Source organism: Pteropus medius, unplaced genomic scaffold (genome assembly GCF_902729225.1).
Source record: "Pteropus medius unplaced genomic scaffold, Ma_sr-lr_union100, whole genome shotgun sequence".
In the NCBI taxonomy this organism is placed as follows: domain Eukaryota; kingdom Metazoa; phylum Chordata; class Mammalia; order Chiroptera; family Pteropodidae; genus Pteropus; species Pteropus medius.
Genome location: NW_024354983.1, coordinates 3769 through 16830, shown reverse-complemented (window position 1 = coordinate 16830; position 13062 = coordinate 3769).

The window sequence follows — 13062 nt, the reverse complement described above, 5'->3', positions numbered from 1 at the left end:
TATAGTCAATGTAGATAGATTCCTCTTAGTGTTTAGAAATGTAGCTCTGATAGTCAAACCAGAGGGCTTTGCGAGGGAGTTGGGGACAGTAGAGAGAAGCTTGAGCTTTAATGCAGTAGCCAGAACTTTCTGGAATTTTCCCCTACTTTATTGAATTTTCCACTCTTTGTCAACAATTCCTTCCTGGATGCCCTGAGAGAGGTGAAGAAAAATTTGTACATGAGAGTGTAAACATTTGGGGTAAGGGAAGTGTAAAACAGAAATGTGCAAACATATCCATAAACTGTCAAGTCAAAAGTTGAAATCGTTTACTTTTTACAGTCTCATATGAACATTTTTATAACATGATAAATATATATGAACTTTTCTGTCAATTGGTTATTAGATATTTTCAAGTGTTTCAACAAATTTACCTAATCACAAAATACTAAACATTAAAAATGTATACTTTCTAAATGAAATCATTCTGCACCTTCCATCTATATGATCCCCTCATAGTCACAGATAACCAAGATATCCAACGTAAATAAATTGGTGCACATTTTCTAGATGTGTTTCTCCTTGGATAATATGTATACCAACCTTAAAATATTTGTGTAGTTATGTAGATATATATTTTTTTATTAGCAATCACATAAGTAATTTCCTACAAATTAAAATTTTCACCTACTATGTCATCTCCAGATTTCCATTTCTTCAGTTAATGTGGTTCGGCATCTTTCCAGATGTTTTTTAGAGAAGCATTTTCCTTTTCAGGTGAGTTATTTGTTGTTATCTTTTGTCTCTTTCTCTACTGATTAACAAAAGTCCTTCATGTTCTTGCACGTTAGCCTAAATTATGTAATATAGTTTGCAAATATTTAGCCTCAGCTTTTCAAACTTTTAACTATTTTCTTTTGACAGCACAGAAATTGTTTTAATTTTCACGGATTTTCTTTATTTAAAAATAATAAAACTACAAATTTAAAAAAAATAATTAATACGCAGGGTTACATCAAATACTAATCCCTTGGGAATTCTATATTTAAAGTGTTGAAGGCTTCAGGGCACAATGAAAAAAAAAAGCTTTAGACTTCATTCTACAATTGTGGATAATGCGGGGAGGTGGGCTTGTTCTACATTTTGAGTAATTTCTTCAATTGGTTCTGGTTCTAAAATACCTAATAACCAATAGGTAGAAAAATTCACATATATTTACCATGTTATAAAAATGTTCACGTGATAGTGTTTTATAAAAATTTCAACTTTTGACTTGATTGGTACTCATCCAACTTTGAAAAGCAGTGCTGTAGATTTACACCACAGGCTTCTTAAATTTTTGAATTTTCTAAGATCTAATTTTGTTGTCAATTATTCTTGGCAGCCAACTTTAAATATCTGTATCTGCTTTCGTGAGCCAAATCAGTAACAATTTTTCATTTAAATAACATTTATTCAGTGATTTATATGTGTCACTGAACTAGTAGCAGGAGACACACAGAGAACAAGCCAGTCAGGGTCTTTGGGGTTTTCATTTTAGTGTGGGAAAATTGGAAGTAATAGGCAAATAAATTAATAATGAGGATAACTTTGTATAGGGATTTGTGCTTTGAAAAAAAAACACACAAGTAGAGTGGAAAATAACTGGGACAGAGATTATTATAAATGGGATTTTCTGTAAAGTTCTTCCACAGAAAGTGACATTTGAGCTGAGTCCTGAACAAGAAGAAGCCAGGCCAGGCAGTTCCCCTTAACTGGAAGAGGAGGCCTTACAAGTAGCATAAACTTCATATCATCTCAGATGAACCCTTGCATGACTAAATTGGAGAAACCACACTCCTAGATATAAGGCAGGCACATTATCATTTCAGAAACCTACTGCTTTTAACTAAGAAAGGGATGATGGAAAAGTAAAACCTCTAATTCACGCCTATGAAAAGAACCAGGAGCGAAAATTTTACAATTGTCTTTCAGTCTGTGTTAGAGAGATTGTGTCTGGAAAAGGTAGTAGCCTGTTATTGCTATGTAACAGGACAAATGTTTGGGTACAAGTTGCCTCCTGTTTCCCAGGGTAGCAACATCTCCCCACTCTATTGCATCATTTCCTGTTTTGATGCTGGAATTCCAGGCTTGGAGTAACCTTGCTTAGTATGGAATCCATTTGAGGTCATGCCTCACAACCCTATGGGGTAGACACTATTCATTTTGCTCTCTGTGAATACTTCCAGTTATGCAGGTCTACAGATCTAAAGAGGGAAGATCGGGATGCAGATAAGGAACTGGCTGACAGTGCCTGGCATAAAGTAGACCCAATACACATTAATAAACTGAGACGCAGATGCAGGGTAAGCAGGAAGCAAAACTAAGCATCTTCTCTCAGTCTTTGTATACACATATGACTTTTACAAAGAGATTTGAGATCACACTGTACTTATTTTTTTGTAATCTACTTGAAGAAAATATTTTGTTTCTGTTTCTAAAAATTATGCCTCTTCATTGGGAAAAATAATCCATAAAAAATGAGGAAAGTTGTCATCTGGGGATGAGAGTCAAAATTGCAGGTGTGAAAATCTCAACTAAGGAGCTTGGTAAAGTGTAGGGGATTTGGAAGGAGTGTCAGAAATGCATGGATTCCATTGTATAAGCCAAAGTTTTCTGGGCTTTCTGCCACACCGGCAGCAATCCTTCTATATTTAAGTCCATCCTGGGATCTTAAAGTCTAGGGCTGGAAGTTCAGCCTGTAAGTGAACTGAGTAGAAAGCTGCACACGGTGGTGTGTGGATAATTGTGAAGAAGTTTGAGAAATAGAAATAGAAATACACAGCTACTCCCCGCCACACACACACATGCAGAAACACTGTCAAATAAATTGTTCTGATCTGCCTCTTTTCCCAAAAAACCTTTACTCATAACACAGTGAAATTACTTCCAGAGCAAAGAATATAAAAACATCATATTTATAATCGGTTTACAGTTATTTATATTCCAAATCTTTTATTTTTTAGTAATTCCATATTTTAAAGCCTACAAATATTAAAAAAAAGTCTCTCACCAGTTCACACACATTTAATTATCTAAGAAACTTTTTAAAAATTAATTAATTAATTTTTTTGTGGTGACATTGGTTGACGAAATCCAATAAGTTTCAGCTGTACACTTTAACAGTAAGGCATATATACATTTACCCTGTGTGTACACCACCCATGGTTGGATTTCTTCCTGTCACCACATATTTGACCCCCTTAACTCTGTCTACCTGCCCCTTCTCTGCTTCCTCTACCCTCTGGTAACCACTCAGCTATTGTCCATGTCCATGAGTCTCTGTTTTGTCCTGCTCATTTGTTGCTTTAGGTTTATATCCCACATATAAGTGATACCATGTGATTTTCAACTTTTTCTGTCTGGCTTAATTGCTTAGCAAGAATCTCGAGGACCATCCATATTGTCGCAAAAGGCAGTATTTCATCTTTTCTTATGGCTGAGTAATATTCCATTGTATACATGTACCAGAGCTTCTTTAGCCAATCATCTATTGGACTTCAGTTGCTTCCATGTCATGGCCGCTGTGAATAATGCTGCTATGAACATCAGTGTGCAAATATCTTTTCGGATATAAGTTTTCAAGTCTTTGGAGTAAATACCCAGTGGAGGAATTGCTGGATCATATGGTAGATCAATTCTTAGTTTTTTGAAGAACCTCCATACTGTTTTCCATTGTGGCTGTACCAATTTGCAGTCCCATCAGCAGTGGATGAGGGTTCCTTTTTCTCTGCATCCTCTCCAACATTTGTTATTACTTGTCCTGTGGATAACAGCTATTCTAACAGGTGTGAGATGATATCTCATTGTGGTTTTGACTTGCATTTCCCAAATAGCTAGCAATGTTGAGCATCTTTTCATATATTTGTTGGCCATTTGTATGTCCTCTAGAGAGAAGTGTCTGTTCAGATCCTCTGCCCGTTTTTTGAGTGGATCATTTGCTTTCTGTTGTTATTGAGTCGAATGAGTTCTTTGTATATTTTGGATATTAGGCCCTTATCGGAGGCGTTGCTTGCAAATATATTTTCCCATTCGGATGATTGTCTCTTTACCTTGTTGATAGTTTCTTTTGCTATACAGAAGTTTTTAGCTTCATGTAGTCCTATTCATTTATTTTTTGCCTTTACTTCCTTTGCCTTTGAGGTCAAATTCATAAAATTCTCCTTAAGTGCAAGGTCCTTGAGTTTAGTTCCTATGTTTTCTTCTATGCATTTTATTATTTCTGGTCTTATATTCAAGTCCTTAATTCATTTTGAGTTAATTTTGGTGTCTGGTGAAAGACAACAGTCTACATTCATTCTTTTGCAGGTGGCTTTCCAGTTTTCCCAGTACCATTTATTGAAGAGGCTTTCCTTTTTCTGTATGTTTTTGGCTTTTATTGTCAAAAATTATTTGCCGATATGAACATGGGTTTATTTCTCCACTTTCAAATTTGTTCCACTGGTCCGTGTATCCCTTTTTCTGTTAATATCATGATGTTTTGATTATCATCACTTTGTAGTATAATTTGAAGTTGAGCAGAGTGATGCCTCCAGGCCTGGTTTTTTTTTTTTTTTTTTTTTTTTTTTACCTTTGGTTGGGGTCTTTTTTACTTCCAAACAATCTGAAGATTTTTTATTCTATTTCTTTAAAAAATGCCGTTGGGATTTTGATAGGGTTTGCATTAAATCTGTACAATGCTTTAGGTAATGTCATTTTAACTGTGTTGATTCTTCCAATGCAGAAAACACGGAATACCTTTCCATTTCTTTGTATCTTCTTCGATTTCTTTTCATAAGGTCTTATAGTTTTCATTATATAGGTCTTTCACATGGTTCGATAGATTTATTCTTAGGTATTTTATTCTATTTGTTGCAATTGCAAAAGGAATTACTTTTCCCACTTCTTTTCTGACACTTTATTATTAAAGTATAGGAATGCTATGGATTTTTGAATGTTGATTTTGTATCCAGAAGCTTTACTGTATTTGCCTATTGTTTCTAATAGTGTTCTTGTGGAGTCTTTAGTGTTTTCTATATAGAGAATCATGTCGTCTGCAAATAGTGACAATTTGTCTTCTTTGTTTCCTATTTGGATGGCTTTTATATCTTTCTCTTGTCTGATTGCACTTACTAAGACCTCCAATGTTATATTGAATGACAGTGGTGCTAGTGGACAGCCTTGCCTTGTTCCTGATTTTAGAGGGAAGGTTTTTAGTTTTTCGCTATTAAGTATAATGTTGGCTAAGGGTTTGTCATACACGGCCTTTATTATGTTAAGGTACTTTCCTTTTACACCGATTTTGTTAAGTGTTTTGACCATAAATAGATGCTGTACGTTGTCGAAGGCTTTTTCTGCATCTATTTATATGATCATATGATTCTTATTTTTAATTTGTTTATATCGTTTATCACATTAATTGATTTGCACATGTTGAACAATCCCTGTACCTCTGGGATGAAGGTCACGTGATCATGGTTTATAATCTTTTTATATGTTACTGTATTCGGTTTGCTAGTATCTTATTTAGGATTTTTTTCCCTGTTTAATTCCCCCCTCCCGCCCCTGCACTGCACTTCCACCCATGACCTATGGATGTTGCCGTTTCTTTTTAAGAACTGGATCTCTAAAGTCGGGTCATTTCCTCCCACACGCTCATGGCGTGCACTCGGGGCCTGGCACCCCCGACACACTTGGGAGGCCTGGAGCTCCTGGGAACTGGTGCACTGGGGGCCTGGCACACCCAGGATATGGTCCGTGGCTCCACCTGGGGCGCGAACCCAGGACCTTCTGCATGTAAAGCAGACGTGCTACACTATGGAGCCACCCCCTTATCTAGGATTTTTGCATCTGTGTTCATGAGAGATATTTGTCTGTAATTTTTCTTTTTCTGTGTTATTTTTACCAGGTTTTGGTATCAGAGTAATATTGGCCTCCTAAAATGAGTTGGGAAGTATTGCCTCCTTTTCGATTTTTTGAAAAAATTTGAGAAGAATAGGTATTAAATCTTCTTTGAATGTTTGGTAGAATTCACTGGTGAAGCCATCTGGACTTTTACTTTTTGGTTGGCTTTTGATGATTGTTTCAATTTCCATACTGCTGATCTGTCTATTTAGATTTTCCAGTTCTCAATTCAGTCTAGGAAGGTTATATGTTTCTACGTACTGGTCCATTTCTTTTAGGTTATTAAATTTGAAGTTATATACTTTTTCATAGTATTCTTGTATGATCCTTTGTATTTCTGCAGTGTCTATTGTAACTTTCCCTCTTTCATCCCTGATTTCGTTTATTTGTGTTCTTTCTCTTTTTTCTTTAGTGAGTCTAGCCAGGGGCTTGTCAATTTTATTAACCTTCTCAAAGAACCAGCTCTTTGTTGCATTTCTATCATTTTTGTTTTAAATTTCATTTATTTCTGCTCTAATTTTGATTATTTCTTTCCTTCTGCTGACTTTAGGCTTCATTTGTTTTTCCTTTTCTAGCTTTTTAAGATGAAGTGTTAGGTTGTTTATTTGGGCTCGTTCTTGTTTTTGCATGTCAGCCTGTAATGATATGAACTTTTATGATCACTTTTGCCGTGTTCCAAAAGTTTTGATATGTTGTACTATCATTATAATTCGTTTATATATATCTTTTGATCTCTCTTTTTATTTCTTCTCTGACCCAGTTATTCTTCAGTAGCAAGTTGTTTAATCTCCATGTATGTGTGGTTCTTCCTGCCTTATTTTGCAGTTGATCTCTAGTTTCAAGGCACTATGATTAGAGAATGTGGTTGGTATGATTTCAACCCTCTTATATTATTGAGGCTATCTGTGTGTCTCAGTATGTGGTCAATCCTTGAGAATGTTCCATGTGCACTAGAGAAGAATGTATAAGCAGCTGATTTGGGATGGAAGGCTCTGTCCATGTCGATTCTGTCCAGTTGGTCTAATGTGTCATTTAAGGATGTTATTTCTTTATTGATTTTCTGTTTGGATGAACTGTCCATATCCGACAGTGGGGTGTTTAGGTCCCCTACTACGATAGTGTTTTGCTCTGTTTCTGCCTTTACTTCTGTTAGAAATTGCTTTACACATTTCGGGGCTCCCCGCTTGGGAGCATAGATATTAATAAGTGTTATGTATTTGTGGTGCATGATTCCCTTTATCATTATAAAGTGTCCCTCCGTATCTTTCTTTAACATTTTTATTTTGAAGTCTGTTTTGTCTGATATTAGTACCGCTATTCTCACTTTTCTCTGAATGCCATTTCTGTCTTCGATATCACTGATCCTTTCCTCCATTTGGTCAACTCTCTTTCACAAGCTTGCTATTTCATTTTTCAACACTTGCTGTGTTTTTTATCTCCAGAAAATTAATTCTGTCCTTTTTGTGGGTTTCAATCTTCTTGCTAAAGAACTCATTCTGCTCATCTAGTTGTTTTTCAATTCCTGAAATTGTTGTTATGATTCATTTTGGAGCTCACTGTGGTTTTTCAGAAGTACCATCCTGAATTCTCTGTCATTTAAGTCGCATATTTCTATGTCTTTAAGCTTATTTTCTGGAGACTTTTCTCTTTCTTTCTGAGATGCCTTGTCACCTTGGTTGTTCATGGTATTTAATGGACTATTTCTCCGCCTTGGCATTAATGGAAATGCATTCTGTTTTTTGTTGTTGTTGTTTTCCAGAAAGATTATATGAAGTTCCCTCTTTAGCCTGTTGTAAAGAAGGTTCTTTTCTTTTGGTCCAATAGATGGCGTCTAAGGCTCTTGGATCCTTGCTTTATATAAAGCCTTACTAATGCCTTTTATTTTCCTTATAAATGTTTAATCATGCTCACTACTTTCAATCTCAATCCCTGTCAATGTTAGCAGCAGCTTTAGTAGCATTTGCTCATATTCTTCTGGGACTTCGCACTGTTCAATCTCGGAAGGTATGTGGGGAGGTGTCCTCTGGGTTGGGGGTTGGGGGCTGCGGTTCAGCCTCAGTTTGGAATTCATGGCTGGTAAAAATCAACTGTTGTTTCTTTGCCATCCCAGCTTCTGTGCTTTCTGCCCTGATTCCTGGGCAATGCTGCCAGCCACATGTAGCTCACAGTACTCCCAGGCAGGGCTGTTCAGGGATTTTGCCGCACCTTCTCCCCTCCCTCTTCCTCTACAGGGAGCTCCAGAGGCTGCAAGAGGCAGCTTCTTTGTTTCTCCCAGTCCACCACCCGATACCTAGGGTTCTGACCTGTGGTAGCTCTTATGCACAGATCCCACACTCAGACATGCTGTTGTGCAGTTTGGGTGTTTTTTTGTTGAGTTTTAGATGTTCAGCTTATTATTGTTTCAAGGGGACTCTGTGGACATGCTACATTACGTGGTGTTTCTTCAAGTCTTTCTCCCAAGGGGACTTATTGCACAGGCATCAGCTCCTCACTCGTTCTGAGGTTTCTGAGTTGTAGTGACATGCAGGAGCTTCTTGGAGGTCATTCAGATGCTACATGAAGAAACAGAGACTGGAACTGAGTGCCATGGGATAGGATCCTGCCATGCATAGCTTTAATTAACTTTTCCTGCAATATATGGGGTTTTCATGAATAAGGGTAGAATAACAAAGATTTGGCAAAAGCCACATGGCAAGAAATAAGTCTAGTACATCCCAGAGATGGCATACACAAAACATACCTGGAAAATGTAAAGAAAATTGCAAACAGTTCGTGGGTCACTGTAATGAGAACGGAAAAATAGTTTGGCTTTTCCTTTTAAAAATGTAATCATTGAGGATAGATGTCTGTGGTCAGAGCCAGAATTTTAGCACTGAAAGTCTCCGGTCCGCGGGTTTTGTAAGCAGGGAAAGGCCCTGAGCTCCAATGCATCAGCCAGAGCTCTGTGGAATATCCCACTCGCCGCAGTGATCCCTTCTTGATCTTTATGCCTTCAGAGGGCAAGGCCAGCCCCTGAGTTAGCTGAAGAGAAATTTGCACATGAGAGTGTGAACATTTGGGATAAGGGAAATATAAGACAAATACACATGTACACAGATAAACTGTCAAGAAATGAAATATTTTATTTTTTATATAACAGTATTATGTGAATATTTTTGTAAACTGGTAAACATGTGGACTCTTTTGTCAATTAGTTATTAGATATTTTTAAGTTTCAACAAACTTACCTGCTATCAAAATATTAAACCCTAAAAATATGTATTTAGAAAATCAAATCATTCTGCACCCTCCATCTATATGATTCCCTTACCTTGACACACAGATACACACTATAAACAGATTGGAGCATATTTTCCAGATGTATTTATCTTTAGAGAATGTGATTACCTACCTTAAAACATTTGTAAGGATTTTATATGTGCGTATATATTATTTTTAAATTATCAATCACGTAAGTAATTTTATGAAAATTGGCTTTTTCACTTCTTTTGAATTCTCTAGATTTTCATTTCTTCAGCTAATGTAGTTTGGCATCTGTCTAATGTTTCTTGGAGAAGTGCTTTGCTTTTTACATGAATTATTTATTCATATCTTTCATCTCTATTGACTGGTTAGCAGAAGTCCTTTATATTCACACATATTAGAATAAGATCTGTAATATTGTTTTAATACATTTACTCCCAGCTATTCAAATTTTTAATATGTTTTCTTTTGACAATACAAAAATTGCTCTTAAATTTCATTGATTTTATGTTTCAAAAATAATACACCAAAAATCACAGGATTTCATCAAATCTCAACCTCTGGGGACTCCAGCATTCAAAGCCTTGAAGGCTTCAGGACACAATGGGAAAAGTTTAGACCTAATTCTACATTTGTGAAAAATGCAGATAATATTTTAATACTTGTTTAGCCTAAAGGAGATATCATATAGAGTGCCTCCAGAATAAAGTAATTCTGTACATGATAATTTCCTTCCCACCATGGAGGTTACTCTGCCTGTGTTTCTCCCAGGGCCTCATACACCAAATTCTGAATACACCAATCCATGGGGCCCTATATCAAGACCTCTGTGCCTAAGGGATGGAATTTAATTTCCACCATCATCTTCAAGACCAAGAGAGGGACTTGTCTGAGTACCCAGTGGGCATGATAGATACCAAGAAATTCAAAACTAGATGAATGATCCTGGAAAGGCTTTTAAATATGTTATAAATTTAATTAGAAAAACAAATGGAAGGGTGAAGTCAGAAACATGGTAGAGTGAGAGACATCTCCAGATCTCTTCCCTTGAAACAACAATAAGCTGAATATCTAAAACTCAACAAAAAACACCCAAACTGCACACCAGCACATCTTTGCATGGGATCTGCGCATAAGGGCTACTAAAAGCTAGAGAGACCTTTATATAATAAATCTTCTTTCTGGAAAAAAAAGCAGAATACACTTCCATTAATGTCAATATGGAGAAATGGTCCATTTAACACCATGAAAAACCAAAGTGACAAGGCATCTCAGAAAGAGAAAAATCTCCAGAAAATAAGCTTAAAGACATAGAAATATGCGAATAATATGAAAGAGAATTCAGGATGGTACTTCTGAAAAAACTCAATGAGATCTGAAACGAATCATATCAACAATTTCAGGAATTGAAAAACAACTAGATGAGCAGAATGAATTCTTTAAGAAGGAGATTGAAACCCCCCCACACACAAAACAGAATAAAACTTCTAGAGATAAAGAACACACTTAAAGAGTTGAAAAATGAAATAGCAAGCTTGGGAAATAGAGTCGACCAAATGGAGGAAAGGATCAGTGATATCGAAGACAGAAATCTAGAAATAAATCAGAAGAAAGAATAGAGAAAACAAAGAATGAAAATAATGAAAGAGAAATACAAGAACTAGCTGATACCATCAGGAGAGGAAACATAAGAATAATGGGCATTCTCAAAGGCGAGGAAAAAGAACAGGGACTAGAAGGCATTTTCAGACAAATAGTTGAGAAGAATTTTCCAAATCTAAGGAATGAGTTGGAGCTTAGAATTCAAGAACTCAACAGAACACCCAATTATCTCAACCCAAAAAGGCCTTCAACAAGACACATTGTATTAAAATTATCAAAAATCAATGACAAAGAAAGAATTCTGAGGACAGTCAGGGAAAAGAAGATGGTAACATATAAAGGAAAACCCATTAGATTATCCTCAGACTTCTCAGAACAAACCTTACAAGCCAAAAGGAGTGGAATCAAATATTCAAAATATTAAGTGAAAGAAACTACCAGCCAAGAAAAATGTCTACATGTAAGCTCTACTTTAGATATGAAGGAGAAATAAAGACCTTTCCAGACATACAAAAATTGAGGGAATTCTCCACTATGAGGCCCGCAACACAGGAAATACTAAAAGGGATCGGCTCACCTAAAACAAAATAGAAAAAAAAATAGATAGCTATGAGTAGAGAACTATCAGGCAAATAGAAGAAGAGGAGTGTAACCCTTACTAAGAACAGGGCATTAAAAGCTTAAACAATAAGAATATATTTGCTATAGCAAGATAGTAATGATCATTTGGCATACATAGGGACAAGTTGAGACAACAACGACTGAAAAGGGAAGGATTTAAAGACCCGAATTTGCAAAAGGGAATGGAGATAAGGCACGTGCAGAAGAAAATGGATGACCGTATACATATAACTATCCTTCACCTATTGTAATGGTAACCACACACCAAAGATTCAGAACTGAAGTAGATAACATAAAACAAGAAGAACCAGAGAGAAAACCCACAGAAACCAACCAAAATAAAGAAAACAGAAACACAAGGACAAGGAAGCAATGGAAACACCGAGCTACCAGAAAGCAAAAGATAAAATGGCTATAAGAAGACCTCATATTTCAATCATCACCCTAATTGTAAATGGACTGAACTCACCAATAAAAAGACACAGAGTTGCAGAATGGATCAAACAACAAAACCCAACCATATACTGCCTCCAGGAGACACGTCTCAGCTCCAAAAACATATATAGACTCAAAGTGAAAGGGTAGAAAATGATATTTCAAGAAAATGGCATTCAGAGAAAAGTGAGAATAGCGGTACTAATATCAGACAAAACAGACTTCAAAATAAAAATGTTAAAGAAAGATACGGAGGGACACTTTATAATGATAAAGGGAATCATGCACCACAAATACATAACACTTATTAATATCTATGCTCCCAAGCGGGGAGCCCCGAAATGTGTAAAGCAATTTCTAACAGAAGTAAAGGCAGAAACAGAGCAAAACACTATCGTAGTAGGGGACCTAAACACCCCACTGTCGGATATGGACAGTTCATCCAAACAGAAAATCAATAAAGAAATAACATCCTTAAATGACACATTAGACCAACTGGACAGAATCGACATGGACAGAGCCTTCCATCCCAAATCAGCTGCTTATACATTCTTCTCTAGTGCACATGGAACATTCTCAAGGATTGACCACATACTGAGACACACAGATAGCCTCAATAATATAAGAGGGTTGAAATCATACCAACCACATTCTCTAATCATAGTGCCTTGAAACTAGAGATCAACTGCAAAATAAGGCAGGAAGAACCACACATACATGGAGATTAAACAACTTGCTACTGAAGAATAACTGGGTCAGAGAAGAAATAAAAAGAGAGATCAAAAGATATATATAAACGAATTATAATGATAGTACAACATATCAAAACTTTTGGAACACGGCAAAAGTGATCATAAAAGTTCATATCATTACAGGCTGACATGCAAAAACAAGAACGAGCCCAAATAAACAACCTAACACTTCATCTTAAAAAGCTAGAAAAGGAAAAACAAATGAAGCCTAAAGTCAGCAGAAGGAAAGAAATAATCAAAATTAGAGCAGAAATAAATGAAATTTAAAACAAAAATGATAGAAATGCAACAAAGAGCTGGTTCTTTGAGAAGGTTAATAAAATTGACAAGCCCCTGGCTAGACTCACTAAAGAAAAAAGAGAAAGAACACAAATAAACGAAATCAGGGATGAAAGAGGGAAAGTTACAATAGACACTGCAGAAATACAAAGGATCATACAAGAATACTATGAAAAAGTATATAACTTCAAATTTAATAACCTAAAAGAAATGGACCAGTACGTAGAAA